The sequence below is a fragment of the Gambusia affinis genome, linkage group LG10, assembly GCF_019740435.1.
Source record: "Gambusia affinis linkage group LG10, SWU_Gaff_1.0, whole genome shotgun sequence".
Taxonomy (NCBI): domain Eukaryota; kingdom Metazoa; phylum Chordata; class Actinopteri; order Cyprinodontiformes; family Poeciliidae; genus Gambusia; species Gambusia affinis.
Window position 1 is genome coordinate 14,859,112 of NC_057877.1, and position 20,156 is coordinate 14,879,267.

The 20,156-nt window shown below is 39.2% G+C and overlaps 1 long non-coding RNA gene across 1 annotated transcript; it reads left to right on the top strand.

The window, feature by feature from the left end:
• The first annotated feature begins 212 nt into the window (after positions 1–212).
• LOC122838626 lies at positions 213–10,776 on the top strand. The gene is made up of 2 exons (XR_006371929.1): positions 213–1,162; positions 9,527–10,776. It is a non-coding gene; the product is annotated as an uncharacterized LOC122838626 (long non-coding RNA).
• Positions 10,777–20,156: the final 9,380 nt, after the last annotated feature.

Genomic DNA, 20,156 nt, shown 5'->3' on the forward strand with positions numbered 1-20,156 from the left:
GTTTCATTCTGCATAGTTTCTGCATCTTTTGCAGTGATGGATTGCCCCATAGCTCTGCAACAGCCTGCAAACATTTGAGATAATCATAAGGCAAACACAGAATCAATGCCTCTCAGCCTGCAGAAACCCAATCCTCCCCCTTGACTCACTAAAAGTACAGAAGCACCTGCAACAGAGAGACAGGGCGTCACTTTAAGAAGTAATCCATAGAGCAAGATGGAGTAACTGTAGGGAAAGAAGAAGAAGAAGAAGAAGAAGAAGTGTCCATGTGGACGCTTGGCAGTGCAAATGATAGACAAGGAAAAACGAAGTGACAGAGGAAAGAAAGATAAGGAGAAAGATAAAGACAAAGAGACACAACATTGCATTAGACACTAAGAGCCATTCCTTGCTCGCTAAAGGCTAATGCAATTGCCACACAATAAGAGCGTCTCAGCGGAGGCTGTAAAAAGAACTAGAGAGGGGAATGTAAGAGGAGAGGCAGGGAAGGAGGGAGGAGGGCGCGTTAGGTTAGGGAGGAGGGTAAGGGAGGACCGGCAGCTCTGCCTTCAGACTCTCATATGAATCTCCTGGGACAATGGGTGAAAGTCTCTCTGAGTCTGTACTGTAACTCTGGGCTGAGTGGCTCACTTGCTGTGTCTTCAGGGTGATTGATCAGGCTTGCAGGGAGGAGAGACGGAGGGAAGAGAAGGAGAGACGAGTCCGGTAGCAGGCAGGCAGGCAGCTGGCTGGGTGTGTTAACTCCACATCTGACCTCTATGGGAGCAGAGTTGCCTCCTCTCCTCTCCAAGCAGACTGTGGGAACTGGGGGGACAGAGCTTTATCCTCCCTCCCTCCACACCACCACCACCTCCCCACCTCTCTCCGCTTCTTGCTGGGCCATAGAGCTCAGAGAACTGGCACTGGACAGACCGGGACATGACAGGACAAGACAGCTCTGGCAGTCGAGCCTTCTGAGGATTTCCACTGCAGAAGGAGTTCTGGAGCCGCCTCCGTCACTCAGACAGCCGGGCGGGTTTCTTGTCAGTTATTAGCCAGATTTTTAGTTTGTCAGCCAGTAAATCAGTCACCGGGGTCTCTTCCACTCTGTGAATATCCTCATCTGAACTCTGATGTGACTCAGACGCCGTCCTGGACCACCAGAGGACCGCCAGAGGGTACGGTGAGTGGCAAACACTCTTCTCTGTCTCTCTCTCTCTCTCTCTCTCTCTCTCACACACACACACTTTCCTCTCAGTATGGGTGCAGCATTCTTTTCACAAATCTTATTAGCTGACTTCTGCTGTGCCTTTTCTTGTTTTTTTCTTCACGGCTGCTGACTTGTCACAAACACATGACAACAGATCCGATCAGAGCTTCAGCCTCAGACGTGTTGTGCAGTCGTCTCAGCCTGGCTTTGGTCTTTGGATGGTGAGAAACAAGAAGGCATTGGATCTGCTTGTTTCGACAAGAGGTTGTTGTCCTTCTTTTTTTTCTAGAACTTTTCAAGACCAAATCAAAAGCTACAGAACTTTTTACTAGATTGAAATCTCCCTGAACAGAGAAAAAGAGACATTTCACACACCTGCATGACTTGAGGCTGCTGTACCAGCACTTTCTTGCACGAGTCTCATGACTATGGGGGGTTTTGTGTAGCGCCATAATCTCACTGCTGTTTGGAAAAGGAGCTTGATAAACTCACCCTAAAGTCAAAAGTTTAGAACATTTCTGGACAAATAGTTCAAATAGTTGAGCATGTTCCAACCCTTTATCTGTGTCTGCTAGATCAGTGAGCTGTTCCCATGTATGAGGGAACTTGTTCCACCAGAACAAAACTAATACACCAAGACTTAGTTGCACAGACAGCATGAATAGATTTACATCAGTTGGGTATAAAGAATAAGCATGGATCGTGGGTGATGCTGCTGGATACCAAGGAATTTAGACGAGCCAGGTGAGGGATATTTCTTGGATCAATAAAAAAAATATCTGGTTCAGTTTCAGAAGTGAACAGAACACCGTGATTTGTGCTACAATTTAACACAAAATACAACAGTGCTGTGCCTTTAAGTTTGGGTTAAAATCAACATTTAATCTAGAAAAAGGGCCTATTTACATTTTAACAGATGCTGATATGGGCGTTGGCTCGACAACAGTGAACAGATGTTTTCTATTAGAGTTCAATAGATAGATGGATGGATGGATTACATTTTGTTGGTCTGTCACATATTTTCTCCTTGTCTGTTATTCTAAAGTGACAAAAATTAAAAAAATTCAATACTGAATGAATACTCTGGTCTTTGACTAGGCCACTGGTTCTCTGGCTGTAGTGTGAGATCTTTATGCTCCTGGAAGGAGAACCTTAACTCCGGTTTCATGTGTTTTGTAGTTTGCTCCTTCAAGGTGGTGAGAATGTGTTTGTTTTTTTGGTGGAGGACAAAAAGTTGAGTTTTGGTCTCCTGAACATTGTTCTCATGTTTTGTTGTGTCTCCAACATGGTGTGTGGCAAACAACGAACTAGACTTAAAGTTAATCACTTATGGCTTTTTCTTGCTTTTTCTTGCTTTTCCATAAAGGCCATTTTATTTTATCACAGTAAATTAACTACAACAAATGCATTTTAATTTGTAGGAAATATGGATAAGCATGCAGCATTTTCCTTTCAGTAGGTAGGTGGGTTTCGCTTAGATCAAATGCAGAGCGTTAAAGTGGCTGGGACAGCGCGGTTTCCCTCAGCCCTTTTTGCCCGGCCTTGCGTCTACCGCAGAGAATTTCCGTCTGAACCGAGGCAATCACAGGCAGCACACATTCAAAACCATCTTAGCCAGCAACCAAATGAAGGAGCCTTTGATACAGGCCCCGGCAGATGCATATTTTCTTTTTACGAGCAACGAAGTAGTAAACAGCTTGCCTTGTTGGCTCTGCTGCGGGATTCCAAAAGAAGGGTCATTTATATACACATGCACGACATTTGAATGGAAGTAAGCATGTGAAAATAAAGGAATTATTAAAGCAAAACACAAATAGAATCTGGGAGAGACAGAACTCTCTGTGACCGAATGACACCACTGGCTGGATGCTTCGTAGTCTTTGCCAGTTTCTGATTTCATAATCGGGTTTGTTGTGCTATGCCTGGCTGCTGCAGATGCAGCAACAACTGCAGCGGCAGCGGTGGCGGTAAACTCCAATTGAAGCCATGTGTGGTGGAAAAACAGGCCCGAGTTTGTGGAGGGATCGCATGCTTGAAGTGGGAGGGAGCCTGCTGGTTACAGAGGTCACAAGCCGAACACGCCAACTCCTCTTGGCCCTTCTCACACGCCATGCTGACGGATGCATCTCAATAGTTCCTCCCAAACCTCTTCCACTCCCTCTGCGCCTTAATCTGAAGTTATTTTAAAAGGTGAATCAGCCTCTTTTTTTTTCTTTTTACCTATTCAGCTTCGTCAGAACATGCTTTTGTTTTCAAACATGGCGTTGAAAGCAGAGGAGGTGTGTTGGAAATTTAGGAAGGATTAGTTACGTGCAGCAGGAGACACTTTATTATCTTTGGCTCCACTAATAGCAGCAATGCCACATAGTGTTCCCTCGCATTCCCACGTTGTTGTGTCTGGGTTTATTTTCTCCACAGCTACGTCACCTGATCTCACACATTCGTCGCATCTTCGGGGTCTTACCCTCCTCGCAGCATTGCTTTCGCCGTCTCGCTCCTCTCTCTTCTTGGGTTCCTCTCAGATCCTCGATAACAGTCGTCCCCCTCAGAGTGCAAATGTTATCAGAGCGGCCGCAGCTTTTAGCTAATAGCTGCAAAAGCTAAAGCTATCAGATTCAGAGATAACCAACGTCAGGTTTTAATGCAGCTGTGCCATTTCCCCTCATGCATTATAACCGATCATGTTCCTGTCAACGAGGAGGGCTGGATCGTTTTTTCATTTTTTTTTTTTTTTCATTTTGTAATCTCTCTTTTAACCAGTGACTTGTTGCCTCTTTAAAGATCACATTCATGTGATTTAACACCTGGTGTTTTTATTATGTGGCATAATGTTCTCCAATTCTGTTTTTTTTTCCTTTTCTTTTGCTCTCTTGTGTCTTATTCTGTGTCTTTTCTAAGAAAAGGTTGGTAATGATTGATTTTTTTTTTTCATGAAATTACATCTCCGCCGAATTGCATTAACTATGTAAAGTGGATTATTGTTAATGGGACATGTGAAAAAGCACCCGCATTATGCTCGCCCCCATCATCAGTCACATGGGAGGGCTGGATTATCAAGAGTGAGTGATCTAATGAGCTAAATAATGAAGCCAAGCCCCAGCCAACACGGGTAATGACTTTTTAATGCTCGTGGGTTCTTTAGTTACCTACAGAGGTGCGATTGGTTCAGATAAGGCCTTTGTGCTTGGTCAGTTGTGACCATCGTGTAGGAAATGCTTGTACACAATGTTGTCTCTGTCAGGGTTCAGCAACCTGCGGTTCCAGAGACACATGTGGCTCTTTCGGCTTTCTGCGCTGGTCACCCAAATTTTTTATTTAGGCACATGAAAGGATTTATCAGCCCTTCTTTCCTTTTTTGCGTAATATCAACACAGATTATCCATAGCAAAATAATACTAATGGCTTGGTAGTTATACATTTATTTATTTTTCATAAATGAGGAACAGGATTAAATTCGCTTTTTTATACAGATTCTTTTTCTGTGTTATATTTGTATCACTCTAAACCCTATGAGTGTATTATTACTCCTTAATTAAAATTTTTTATTCTTTTTTTAAAGACAGATTTTATTGCATGAGGTGTTTATAAAATGTGATGAGTCGTATATGAACGTATTGGTTTTGTGGCTTTGAACAATTTTTGCTCTGTAGTCATAAGCAAAAGAGTGAAAATGCTTTTCTGAACAGTAAAGATTGACCTCCGCTGGTCTATTAGGAGTCTTTTAAAAAGTGTTAAATGTCGGGCTGAAAAGACACACAGACTGTTTTCTAAGCAGGAATTCAGTATGTTCAGCACTTTTGTATCACTCTTACAGACCCAAATGTTTTAAAGGACGTCTCTACTAGCTTTACTCATCTTGAAAGTCCCAACAGAATGTATCAAGAGGACGCACAAAAAGAGAAAATTGAACTTTTTGTAATAAAGTGAGCATTGGAATAGGCTACGAAGGCGATTCCTGTTGCTGTGGGGGAAAAGACAGCTGTGGCTGTTATGATAAAGGAAATTGAAAACTTTACAGCTTTTATCTTACAATATATTATTCCATTAGACTCAAAGATCTTCACCCTTTGTAAAAGGAGAGTTAAGTTTTATTAAGATGAAAAACCATCTATCCGTATACAGTACAGACCAAAAGTTTGGACACACCTTCTAATTGAATTCAATTAGAAGGTGTGTCCAAACTTTTGGTTTGGTCTGTACTGTATGTATATATATATATATATATATATATATATATATATATATATATATATATATATATATATATATATATATATATATATATATGGTTGGTGGTACAGTATTAACATCTGTACCACCATGCTGCCAGGATAAAAATCATTTTCAAATCTTATTTAAGATCTGAGCTCATGTAAAGTCATTTTACGAGATGTTTGAATGTCTCATTCAAACATCTTGTGACAAATTTTAAAACTGACTTGAAATCCCTACCGATGGACGCAGACGGAGCTGTGGTATTGCAGAGAAAGTTTGTGTTTTCTTTTAAGCTGAGGGAATAATCAAGTTGATTATTTAAGCTGACAGTTGATCTCCACCTATTGTTCCTGTTAACATAACAAAGCTCAACTACATGCTACAGGAACTTAGAAAAGCAGCTGCTGAAACTCAGGAGTTCTTATGGTTAGCTGTGAGGTTTAATACCATGATAGATAATTATTGTTACTTTGTGATTTCAGTTGTTCAGTGGTGAATACTGATGTTGCTGAGGGCAATACTTTGATACCAGTGATTTATAGTCACCCGTTATTAAAGTTCCTTCTGCAGTGAGTCATCGGCTGGTCGGGTTTGAAGAGTCTTAGCTACTGCAGACAGTATATATGCAAACTCTAATAAAAGTATTAAATCTGCATCTCATCACAACTAAACTCTGGAAAAAATAGGTCTTTTTGCAAACCTACTTAAAACATTCATTTTTAATTACTTTTATTTTAAAATACATCAAAGTTTAGATTTGAGCAGAACTTTAATGTTGGCCTTATTTACATTTAAGCTCAAGACTGCCAATAAAACTTTAATATTTGCACCACCGATTTATATTCCCATTCAGTTTCCTTTTATATTTTTCTTCAATATTAGTTTTAGTTTAAGAATTACTGAACATATTTAATGGGGTGAAAATGTCTCATTTTGATTTGTCACTGTACACTCAATTCTAACGCTGAACCTCGGAGAGTTTTTTCTTTGTCCAACCTTTTTTAAAATCACATTTCCAGATGACTTAAACGTTTCGCTAATCGCTCTGACTGTATTGATATTTCTGTGGGGAGGTTTAGTATTTATTTTCTAATTTATAGAGATTATCGCAGATGTGTCTTTTTTGAATCACATGTTCTTTTGTCTGAAGGGTGGCTATTAGAAATCGGCTTATTGTTAATAATTAAAAGTTTCTAGACAGCAAGTAAATTGTTGTGTACTTCTGTGTATTCTGGGCAAAACAGGCACAAATTAAGGTAGAAAAAGGTACAAAAATTAGAACACAGGCACAGATACACACAGACGTTTCTCAAAATTAATTCAGGAAAGCATCTACAGCCAGATGTCTCTGTCTCAGAGTCATTAAAAAGTCCTTTGAAAATGTTCAGAAAGAGTATGTCCTGAATTTTTAGGTCTATTTGCAAATAATTAAAGGCATAAAATCCAAATGCCCCAGTTACATTGATTACTGCGGCTACCAACAATTACGGTATTCAGTTCCAAGCTATTATTTTTTGTGTGTTAGATCTGCAGCAAATTAAAGGTTGGATTTTTCTAAAATTGTGCTTCTGCATTGACAAATCACTTTCTTTTACTGTAGCCAGTAAATCAGAAACTATATTATCTCCAATTTTAAATGTTTTTGATTTATGTACGGTTTGTGATTTCTATACAGCTGGTAAACAAAAATGATTTTGTTTACTGGTTGGGTTTTGTAAGTTTCCTAAGCTTACGGTGTCCATTGTTCTAATAATTTTGTTTTTAAGTAACTCAAAATATGGCATTGAGCAATTAATTAAAAAAGTGAAATGTTCTAAGCTACAAGCTGTCAAGCTTAGATGCATAAAACAGACAGCAACTCAAATGTTAACTTAAAAAATGCATCAACCAGGTGTTGTATTCATGGCAGCAATTGGCTAAAAACCTTTTTCAGATATTTTCTTGTTTCACCATCTCCATCCAAACACTTTCCTTGTGCTCTGTTTTAAGAAAGGTGACAAATCACAGTGGCACCAAAGTGAGAAACACAGCGTGACATCAGCACGGCGCAGCTAGATTCAGATGTGAATGCTACACCCGCAGTCACCACCACATTTATCTCTACATCTCCTGTGTAAACATTGCCAACTGCAGAGCTGAGCTACATGAGAAAGTGCTTTTCAGTAAACGGTTTGTAGTTTTTGTCTTCCTCTGAGGGAAGAAATGCAGCTAGAGAGCATTAAAAAGTGAGACACATGAAGATGTTTAGATCTTAAAAGGTATTTATGGCATTTTTCAGTTTGCTACGCTGCCTTAACTCCCTTTTGTTGACTGATTTTCCCAACAAGCGTGAATGGGGTCAGTTTGTTTGGCTGAGCGTGCAAACCGTGTGCTTTCTAAATTTGATGACTTGCTTACATCTTCAGCCTTTTATGCAATAATAAGTTCCTTCAGGCTATAAATCTTCTTCACTGGACACACACAGACATAACTTATTAAATCTGGCATTTCACAAACCAACTAAAGTGATGAGTAACTCCTGCACACATGTGGGCTCTGGATTAGGAATGAATATATCTAAAAATAACAGCATATATCTATACATTTCTACATGCTTTTTTTTATTATTTTTTACTAACAGGAACTTTGAATCACTTAAAACTTTGCCACGTTACCCTGGATTTCATGCCAGGTGTGACGAATTGTTCATTTTAGTCTGACAACAGCCTCACTAGTCACTCGTTTCCCGTTTTGACTTTCACGCCCATCAAACAAACACTGACTCACAGGCAGCGGCCACTCCCATCATTCACACATCTTCAGCGTTTTCTCTCGTTTTCCTTTGTCAGACAAACACGCCACAAGTTGTGCATGCAAATGAAGCATACACATGCAGGCATTCCCTCACTCTGCCTTTGCTGTTCACTGATGCGCAACTTTATGTTCCAGATCCCACAATCTACACAAACATTTTTATTCATGATTCCTGTGCAGGGAGTGGCTGACTGTTAACACACTGCTTGACAGCACAGGCATATTTCTCTGTCTGGAAGACGTCTGCATGCCTTTTTTTAAGGTTGTACAACGTGTACCGAGGCTCTGTGCATGAATACCAAGGCTTTATGGAGAAAAAAATTTAAATATGAATCTTTATTCAGAGAGCATATCTAAGGTTTTTCATTTTTAAAGACTGTGACTTTGATTGTTTTCTAATATGTTTCTATTTACATAAATAAATTAAAGCATAAGTAAAACAGACTGTCTCTCCTGCAACAGAAGAAAACATCATACTTTTCTTCTTAGTTATTGTATTTAGTTATAGAAAACACTTGAATGAAGTTTTAAAACATTTCAGACTTTTCCAAGCGGCATCTTCACCCTGTTGTTAGGAAACTGCGCCAGCCCAGCTGGTTTAAAGTCTAGAATGAAAGAGAAGAGATGATGCACAAAAAGTGATCAAGGAAAAACCGCCGAGACTCGGCCCTAACCTCATCCTCCTCCTCACCGCTCAACAATCCTGTCATTATTCCTTCCTCACACGGGTGGGCCGGAAAATTTCTCTGCAAAACAGCACAAACAAAAACAACAACGAAAACTAAAACAACAAAAGATGGAATAGATGTACACCGCGACATTTACAATTCTGCAAGGAGGAAGTTGTGAAAACGGCAAAAGTGTTTTTTTTTTTTTTTTTCCTGTGTCCTCAACAAGCAACATTAAGCCTTAAACAGTGGAAAAACAAACCAACTCTTTCTGTCTAAACTGAAACCGGGGCTGCACACACACCCACTGGCAGTGCACTGCCAGAGTTTCCTGGTTTGCGTTAAGACAATTGAGCAGGTAGCTGGCTCTGCATGTTTCAGCTAGACTCCACATCTGCTGCTTCCTGCTGATCACTGCAACAAAAAGTCCGCAGAGCTTTTTCTATTTTTTTTAAAATCTTATCTCACAAATGCGATTTTTCTGTTACGCACATTACGTTGCGTCATCTTCCAATGCAGGGCTTGGATGAGTGCTCATAAGTGCATCATATATTGTCATCAAAACACTGTGAGGTCTGATATGAAGGTTTTGTTTTACAGAGAGAAATAATGGATCTAAAATCTCCTCTCTCTCTCTTTCTCTCTATTTTTTTTTCTCCAGATCACAGGTGTTCCACAGCTGCTGCGGAAAAGAAGCATCTGGAGTCCAAAAACAATGTAATATTGCGGAGGGCGGTAAAGGGCAGAGAGGTGGAGACCGGGCCGCTGGTCTCGCTGTTTAGGGGAGGGTTCCTGGCACCGTGATTTGATGCACAAAGAGAAACAAAAATCACATTGCCAGGGATTTCCACTCCTTCACAGCTCAGCAGGACGTCTGTCCCGACCTCACATTTCCACTCAGGGACTCATTTTGAGGCCGGATTCTGGAGCGCTGAAGGAATTAAACCGAAATGCTATCAACCTATCTCTGCAGACCTCTAAAAGGTTAAGTTGTGTCTGTGTGTATTTAAGGTTGCAGCTGTTTGAAATTTAAACTATCCTCACCACTCGCTGCTCTAATGTGCCAGGAAATGGATGTAAATGCAAGCCAGAGCCACACAGGAGAAGGTTTATATTTCAGATGTTGGATTTTAGGGTTTATAAACAAGGAATTTATTTGGAGAGCTAAGATAAAAGTGGAGATGCCTCCACTGCAGCCTCTGAACACTCCGCAGAATCTGAAACCACTGACTTCACTGCCGACGTCTCACGTAAAGGTCTGCATAAATCTCAGCCAGCCACCCACTTGCTAAAGGCACAGAGCTTAGCTAATTGGTGAGCATTGATCCCTGCAATGTGTTGTTCACAGTGGCTAAGTTCAGTGCCCGAGGTGAAATAGTTGATTCAACGTGGAGGATTTGTTCCGGTGGATGGACTGAACTTGATGATCTCGGATAAGCTGAAAGAAGGAGGGATCAAGGGAAGGAAGGAAAAGTGAGAGGTCAGGAGGAGATTAAATGACGTGTACGGAGAAGAAGGTCACGATTATGGCCTGAAGTGTGATTTCTGAACTCGTACTGCTCTCCTTGTGCATGAAAGAAACTTTTGTCATTTAGATCAGTATATTCTCATAAATTGACCCAAAAATCTGACCATGTGACCCATGTACAATAATTTAAAATACTATATGAACTTTATGCAATTGGAAAAAAAATTTAAGCTAGCTCATGACGTCTCTAATTTTATCCCTGCATTAACAGCATTCAAGACTGTGCAAAAAATTCAAAAATCTTAAATATATATCATCATAAAGGGAATAGAGTGTCATTATTGATTGAAAGTTTAAACGTTTGTTGTGACTGGATAAGTTTCTGCTTCTTCCTGCTCATTTTCAGACATATTTTGTTTTTGATTTTACAAATTGTTCATTTATTTGTTGCTATTTTTTGCCTGCATTTGTTTTACTGATGTTTTAAGGAAGGAAGGAAAGAAGGAAATACCAACCCAGTTCAAGAAAGGGACAAGTTGTAATTTTACTTAAGGCAGTTTTAGTTTTTAATTTATAAAAAAAAAATCAAATTTTTATTAGCCTATGGTATGTTCATGGTGTACTTTTATCCACTTACTAGACTCAACACTTTCCTGTTATGATGGAAATCACAACATTCACTTGACCACAAAAGTTTGAATTATAGTTTCCAGCATTTTCTAATATTCTCGCTCCAGCCCACTCTGCTGACTAACACAACCCAAAGCTGTACATCGTGACCGAATGGATCCAAGAGTTGAGTTTGCTGATGATTTGACCACTTTCAGAGTCTGAGGTATTTTGGAGCCAACACACGAGCACTTGTGTTTTCTGACTCATGGTAACATTCATCTTTAGTCTGAAATGGAGCCATTTCACAGTGACGCCATTAATCTTTATCTGTGAGAATGTCACAGTATGTGTAACTCAGTATTAAACTCATTTTTTACAGGGTTGGTGCAAAGGAGTGAAACAAAAAGATTCTTAAATATATGTTGAAGTTTGTCATAGTCCTTCCTGTGCAGCTCTGCTTTAAGAATAGAAACTACAGGTAAATTTTAGTGATATTAACACTCCTAGAGTGATAAACTCAGAATATATAACATTTGTATCCTTCCTTTGTGACTATGTTACTTTAAAAAAAATTTCATTAACATGAATAGTTTATTTTAATCTTATTTTGAGTTGCACAAAGTAAAGGTTTCACATAGTCTAGTTGAAGTTAGAGATATTGTCATACACATAAGAAGTGTAAGCTTGAAATATTTTTCCTCGTACGGAAATCAGTGACTTATTTCAATAGATATTTTCTCAGCTTTTAAAAACATGGCAGTAAAACAAGATGAGATGCGGGGGAAAAAAACGATAGTAAAAGTTTTAACTTGAAGCAGGAAATTACGCTGTTATGATGCTGGGAATTGTTTCCGATGATTGCTGCTGGAGACTCTGACTTCAGAGACCATTTGTTGTTAGAAAAATGTCTGGGATTTAATATTTGTGGCAACAGCAGTGAGCTGTGAAAATACAATTTGTGCAGACAGTTTATGAAAAGCATGACATATATTTGCTTGCATGGCATGCGAAATGTACACCAAGCATATTTGATTGAGCTAAGAAATGCGGGTTTTGTCTCAGCACTTCTGGTCTTTCTGTTTCATTGAACATGCTTTGGAAACTTTGTCCAGACAGCAACCAAAACACTAATTATTACATCTTAGATCAGGGGTCTCAAACTCCAGTCCTCAAGGGCCGCTGTTCTGCAGTTTTTAGATGTCCACAAGTACAAAAAAACGCTGGAATGAAATGGCTTAATTGCCTTGTTCTTGTGTAGATCAGTTCTCCAGAGCCTTGCTAATGACTTAATTATTGTATTCAGGTGTGGTGCAGCAGAGGCACATGTAAAAGTTGCAGGGCAGCGGCCCTCCAGGACTGGAGTTTGATGCCTGTGTCTTAGAGCATTCAAAACAAACACTAAGTACATGAAGCATGAGAATTTTTTTTTTCTGTAAGTTTTATTTGCACACAATTAACTAAAAGTGTTTCTAAATATGCTGTAGACTAAGTTAAAAACAAATCAAATTCTCGGTTGCTTTTGTGCAATGATTTAGAAACAGCATTGTGTTATTTCACTGTATTTTAAAACAGTTTGGCATTCAAGCATAGATGTGGGATTGCTTTTAGCAAACTATAAAACTCAGACCTATGTATAAGGCAAAGAAACAACTGTTTTCATTTAAATCCTTTTGTCTGTTTCAGGGGGTTTATTGTACATCACCTTCGTAATCAACCCTGTTGTTCTAAATGTGCTTTATAAATAAGTTTGATCTGACTTCTGCAGAATTTCGTACGCTGAGGTTTGCCCTGTGAGAGAGTGCCGGGCTGTGCCCTCCTGTGCCTACTGAACTGGTATCAGTGTTTTACCTGAAAACTGGCTCAGTTCAGCAGGAACAGGAGTGGAGCTCACTAACTTGAAGGACACGTCCTGCATGCAGCAAGTAAACCCAACCCAAGTTCAGTGTTTCAGTTGGGTTAAGGTGCCGCACCCTTTTCCGAACAGACTGAAGGCTCGCTTTGAGTCAGCCATGAAAATCACAGTCAAGCTCTTGAACTTGTCAATCAGCAGCCTGCACCTTCTGACCTAAACACGAATGATTCATATTTAGCTACCTATACTTGCAAGTCTATCCCTGTTTTTGTCACAAAGTCCCACAACTTGTTGTTTTGCACAACTTTCATCTTTATTTCCCACTCTTTCCACTGAGACTGGAGTAATCCCAGTCTGTTATGCTTGGGTAATCGATGTCACCCAGCAGTTCCCATTTGCACTGATGAGGAATGTGTGCAAAGCTGATTCCTGCCGGCTCTTCAGATTCCCGTGGTCACTAAAGGAAGCGAACATCATGGTGCATTTTATGCCCAGAGGAAAATGGAAGCTCATTAAGCTTGATGAATCTTCTCTAATCCAGTAGCTTCACTGTTCGTGACAGGGACTGTAAAAGTATTTTTTTGTTGTTGTTGCGCTTAATTTCACAGGATAATTGTTCAGCTTAAAGGAGATCATCAGGTAAAAAAGGACAGAGGGAGGTGATGGTTGTAGAGTTTTGTTCAGACTAGGTGGCACGACTGACAAGTTAGCTGTGATTTTTGTAAGCGTTCAGTCTAACAAAACGCTTTAGACAATGGTGCATAACGTCTATTATTCTAAATGTCAGGACTCTTTCAACAGAGTTCAACAATTTGATGCATGATTTAGTTTAAGGTCTAGCCATGTTTTCATTCCAGGTCTAGTCCAGTAATAATTTAAATTGATAAAGTTTGAATAAGTCTGAGAAATATTTTCTTGAATCTTTAAAATTCTGTACCAAAAAAAAAACAACAACTTCCCTTCACAAAATAAAAATAAACAACAGTTTATATCCTTCCATTATTAAATTTCTAGAATAATCTGCATTTATACTTTGGTGCTGGCAAAATATTGAACAGCAGTGTTTGTGCACTTTCTATGTATTTTAACTGAATATTTTGACCAATTTCTCATAGCATGTTTGTTTTAGATTTCCCTGTTAAAGCTAAAGAATGGTCACTTTAGATCAGCAGAAAATAATCTGTGCAGAAAAATATCTACGATGACAGGATGAATGTTTACTATTGATAAAATAGAAATCAACCCTATCCAGACCACATTTATTCAAGATAAACTGCTGTTTAAACATATTTTGATGATTTTTTGGTACGCAATACAACTTATGTCCTTCTATACTTATGAGGAAAAAAGCCACAACACAATGCATGCAGAATTAAGAAACAAGCTTAATAAAACATAAATGGTCAACAGATGTGAAACAAAGCTAGCCAGGTCTTCTTAAGGAAAACTTTTGTTGAATCTCAAGTATCAAGACCTCACAGAAACCTTACATTAAAGCTAATTCCTTCCATTTTTACACTAACGCTTGTTTGACGGTACATGTAAGCTCAAACCCTCTAACAGTGATTTGATGTAAAAGGAAATACAAAGCCAGTCGTCCAAAATGTGCTAAAACTAGAAAGTACATGAAAATTAAATAAAGTAATAGAAACTTCATTTGCACCTTTCTGAGAACGTTTTAAGCCACATATCTTACTGGAACTTGATATTTCATAACAGAATTGAGAGATGGTGAAACGTTATGTTGGTACTTATTCTCAAGACAGACAATCAGCTCAGCAGTATTACACCTTTCAAAGTAATGCTTCCACACCATGAAATGACAGTTTTTTTTCTGCTTGTTATAGAATTTGGTAAAAAAATGTAATTTTCCCTGCAAACCTGGGGAATGAAACTCAGCATCATCAGAATTGTGAGGTTCCACTTTATTTTTGTGACACATTTGTCACATTTTTAATGCATCGACATTGAAAACAAAACTGCAGTGGGGTACCAACGCCAAATCCTCCAGCTCTCCTTTTAGTCTCCATAGTGATATCAATATCCCTTTCATCTTCACGTCTCAAAGGCTGACCAGATTTCGTGATGTGGCCGCTTTATTGAGCCGGATCTGCTTTTCTTGCCCCCTCTTTGCCGTTCAATCAGTATCCATGTGGTTGTGGCCTGTGGCTCCGAGCTTACTGCGTAATTTGGTTTAGAGCTGAGCGGGAACATCTGTTTTACAAAGCTGCAGCTCCTTCCACTCCTTGGGCCTCATGGAGAGAAGCGAGAACCTCAGAACCTGCCGGTCCAAATCCTCTCAAGACCAATCTGAGCCCTGAGAGGAGAAGAGTGACAGCGCTTTGAAGTGCGGGGTGAAAATGTGCGAAGTTGGGGCAGGGTTTATTACTCAGCTGGCGGTGAAATTAAATACTCTTTATTGGCTTCATATGTAGGGTTGTAGGTTTGAGACATGTTCTAAACCCACACAAACAACATAGTTTTAATTTTTAGTTTTGAGAAACAAATACTTTTTACTTCTAATATATAAATATCACATTGATTCACAACAACTGAGTTCTACAAAACCTGCATAGTCGTCACATTTGCACAATATTAGCTCCATTGTAATTGCTTATTGAATTTAAAAAAAGGGTAACATTTTGAATATTTAGTATAAAGCTCCACTAATCTCCACACCAAGTGTAGTTGTTTCATCTTTGTAAGCTCAATGTCTAATTGGCCAAGATGACAATAATGCTTTTACCTTAACTTAAAGCTCTTATATTTGATTTAGAATATTTATTTCTTCAGGAGTTGATCATCCAGCTTCTCCTTCCCAACAAATAAAATCATAGAAAACCATGACTAACTGTTTTCTCCATGAAACAAGAAAGGATGCTATAAAACTTTCTGCCAGTTTTTGTGCTTTGCTTTTTTGTGAGGATGGAAAGGTTACAAATCATTCAGGATTGGTTTGTTGACAGGCATTAAAAACTTGTTACACTCAGGAAACAACGTGGTTGAGTTTAGGAAAAGGTTTGGTTTTCTGACTCCTGGGTTCTGCGATTTTTTTCCAAAATACAAGAAAAAAGACGTTAGAATATGAGTCAAAAACGTTATTTGTCCTCTTGTTGAAATACTCCAGTCTTATAACCATCGACTGCTTGAAACCAGTGTGTTATTATGAGAACACGTAAGCCTCGGGCAGCTGCTGGGATGGCTGTGGATTCTTGTTTTTAACAGGCGCCTGGAGTGCTCCTCTTGCAGAAAACCCGTCTCATCGCTTTGGAAACTTTCTGCAACCGAACCCTAATAATCACCCTCAGAACATCTTTCACCACACAATTAGTTAAGTGGTCACAATTCTCAGTCCAGAGCACAACAAGAATGAGAGAGAGGATTAAGAAAAGAGGAGAGAGGAAAAACTCTCGCATATATTCCCAAGGTTGACAACAAAGTCGGAGCAGATGGCAAGCATCCAGGCCTCAGGAGAAAACTCATGTTGTTATTGGTAATTGTATTTTACCTCAAAATGTAAGAGCAAAGAAAAGGTACTTTGAAACTGTGGTGTCTCTTTTCATTGTTTTGACTGGAACATGTTATTTATTCATTAAAAACAAAACAAATGTTTAATAAGAGAATTTAAGTTGACAGTCTGGCTGCCTCTGTCGTTTTATATCTCATAACCTCTGGCGGTTCTCCTGTGTATCCGCTGTGTGCTATCTGAAATCTGATAAAGAGGAAACAGCTGTTCTCAGGGCTGCTGTAGATTTTGAAAGAACTGCCTCCTTCACGTGTGTTCGCACTGGCATCAGAAAAAAAATCCCCCTACAATGACCCTTTTTCTAAGTTATATTGCAGAGGACTAAAAACATAATCGAGTCAAGGTGAAAGGGCATTCTACACTTAATTATAAAAGAACTCAAGAAGTTAGTTTTCCATAGTTGTTTGTGTTCCGCTTTGTTTTATTTATCCTATTTCCACTCTGCTTTGTGTTTACTGAATCTTTTGGTCTGCTTTTATGTACTACAGAGAAAAGGCATGATTTAAAACCATAACAGACAAGAAGACGTCATCCTGGATAAAATTCAGAAATAATGGCGGATTCTTCACTTGAGGGGCATGAAAAAGGTTACATGCAAATTTTTTCTTCCTCTTCTTGTCCTGGATAAAACAGACAGATCCTGATTGACGGGGTGCAACTGTAACCATAACACTGGATATTTGCAGCTATCATTAACGTTTGAATGTGGAATGGGACGCTGAAAGCCAGCCAAGTAACCAGGATGTGTTCTTGGGGGAGTTTTTCCTTGGAGTAGAAAGAAGAGCTTCCCGATGTTGCCAATGGATGAACTCATGCTCTGCGTGAATGAAAAATTCCAGATACTGAATGACTGGCCCAGTGCACATCTGGAAGTTTCTGTTCGGGTACATCAGCTTGGTTGTGGGAATCCATTCTTTGCATGAACGTGGCCAGATCTCTGTCTAAATGAAGTCTAAAGTTTCAAATTGAATTACTTTTTAAAATGATCTGTACCATAGCTGCCCTTATTCTTACTTCTATAGGAATGTATGCCACCTAACAAATATACTTTTACAATTTTCCTAAGCTCCATAACTTCCATCAAAGCAAAGCTGCCACCAGTTTCTTGGACATGTCCAAAAACACAACAGCAGCTCTCACATGTCGCTTAAACTCTTGCTCATATAACTGCCACGTATTTACGCAAAGTTTCTCCTTGGAGCTGCAGACTCCAGCTGAGACTCCCCTCCTCCCACCTCTCCGCCAGTCAGCTCCTTCAGACTAGCCAACAGCAATTAGTACCGTCTGCTGAGCTTTTTATACGAGCTACTTATCAGTCCAGCGAATGGTTAACAGCATAAAGGATAAACAACCTGATTTCTGTTAAGTAGTTGTTGATATATACAGCAGAAGTTGGCATAGGTACTTCATTGTGCTATAAAATGGCACTATGTGCCTGTAAAAACAAAATACCGCTCCTTTAAACAAATGTACACAAAAGTGATACGACATGCAGCAAAGATCCCAAGATGGGAAACAAACTAAACTAGAGAATGCTTCACCCTTAACATTGACGTACACAATAAAAGACAAACTATACTTACATAATTCTCTCTTTGTCATTTGACCGGCCCTGCATGCTGTGGGAGAGAGCCAGACGGAGAGAAGCTGAAACCCTAGTTATTAAGTTTAATGTCGTTCAAAACAAAGTACTGAATTTATGAAGCAGGAAAACAAGTTTTCTGTAAAGTTGAGCCTCACACCAAAAACTAGAACTGCATTGGACATGTTTACCCCTCCAGCAGATAAAGGTGTCTGGTAGAAGCCATAGCTGGATACTGCAGTAACTTCATACTGATTTGGATAAATCTTGTCGGACAATAAGATGCATTGCTGTCAAGATAAGTGTCCCATTTAACTAACTCACTGAAAAGTTTCCAGCAAATATCTGACACTATTGCATTATTTATCATCCTGGCCGCTGATTGGACCTTTCAAATAAACTGGCTGCCACACGGTGAATTATACAATCTTTTATGAGGTATCTCTTGGTCCACATTGCAGGTGCAAAAGGAATGATAATCCTTCACTCATTGAGATGCAACTCAACTGAGACAAGGCATTCTTGTAATTTCTGTCGTTTATTACATTGTGGGAGGTTTTCTTTTTCTTTCTGTCAGCATGATGAGCTGCATGTCTTTAATCAAGTGGTGGTGTCACTCACAGTTCACATACCCTAAAGTTTATACACACTGGTTAAACCACACCTCTTGGTAATTTTCTGTTCTTATAGAGTCAGGTCGCTTGACATGACAGTATACAAACTCAATCTCTCGAGCTGCAGGATTAGTTTCAACCACTTTGGAAACTTGACGTTCTTCCTACAAGGAGCTCAAGTGGTTTGTGATCAGTCTTTCCACTGCAATCAAGCAGCAGGCCACTGGAAACATTTGTGTCAAAACAAAATACCATACAGTTTTCCTACTCAATACAATTGATTTTACTGTCTGAATGACCTAGTTACATTTAGCCACTGACATTTCTTCTAATCAGACTGGGCCTTTACATGCATCCAGATGAGGTTAGTCTGGGCCGAGATGAAGCTAAAAGTGAAGCCAGACCATTACAACTGGATCGCGTCATCGGCTTTCTTGACGTATCTCCATATTTGATAAATATAACTCAAGTATGTGTTCATTGCATAAGCTCTTATCCGGTCACAGATGTTTAACTGGAAAGTTTAATGTCTTTATTTCCAGTGCGAGTCCAGGGCTGAATCTCATTTTTCTGCTGTCATCACTGTGCACACTCCTACTCATGTCAACTGGTAATTACTTGCCATTTGTGTGTTTATTTTGAAAAACATACAAAAGTTGAAAAAACAAAAAGATTGAAATTTTGGGTGAGAAAGAATTAGGACATAAGACCTAAAGCAATTAGTCATTTAAAAAAAAAATAAGCCCCCCACATATATTCTGATTTGAAACATTTAAAAAAATACTGGAAGAAAATATGAGTCCAGGCAGCTGGAGCTAAAGCTCTACAAGCTTTGCACATAGTGATGCTGAATTATTTGCCTCATGATGATTTCAAGCTCAATCAGATTTGATAGAGAGGGCCAGAAAGCATCAATCTTTATGTCTTGCTACAGATTTTCAGTTAGATTAATGTGTGGACTTTGACTGAGCAAGTCAAACCATGACTGCGATGGCTCTGTTTACATCTTTAGGGTTGTTGCCTTGCTAACCTCAGGCTTAAAATTTGTTTCAGCCTCTCGCCCTGCACATAACTCCATCCATCTTCTCACCAATTCTGTCAAGCTTACTTGTCAGTGCTAAAAAAAAAAAGCCTCTCTTATAGAATGATGCAGCCACCACCGTGCTTTAAACAAAATTAAATTACACACAGGTGGATTCTGGATGTTCTGTAGCAGCTATCAGAGTTATGTGAGCTCAATGCTTTCATATTTTTTACATTAAAACAAGTTCAGACCAATGCCAAATTTTCATTCCACTTTACAATAAAAAATGCTATTTTTATTGGACATAATAAAAAAACCCTATGAAGTCAATTTAAAATGTGAAAACGGTGCAAGCTGCTGCATGACAAAAGCTGACAAATTTTAAAATAAGCTGAGCCACACAGAAATGTATTGTTTCTTATCTCTTTCATAATTTTCTTATGTGCCACTAAGTTGTCGCATTGCTGACAGCCGCCGATCGCCCTCTGCGCCGCTCTTTGCCTCACCCACTGCCTTCTCCTGCTCTCAGACAGCCCATCATTAGCTGTCTGCGCAACACCTGGAGGCAGAAACAGCGAGATAATTATTGAGGGCAGAGCCATGTCTGCACGCA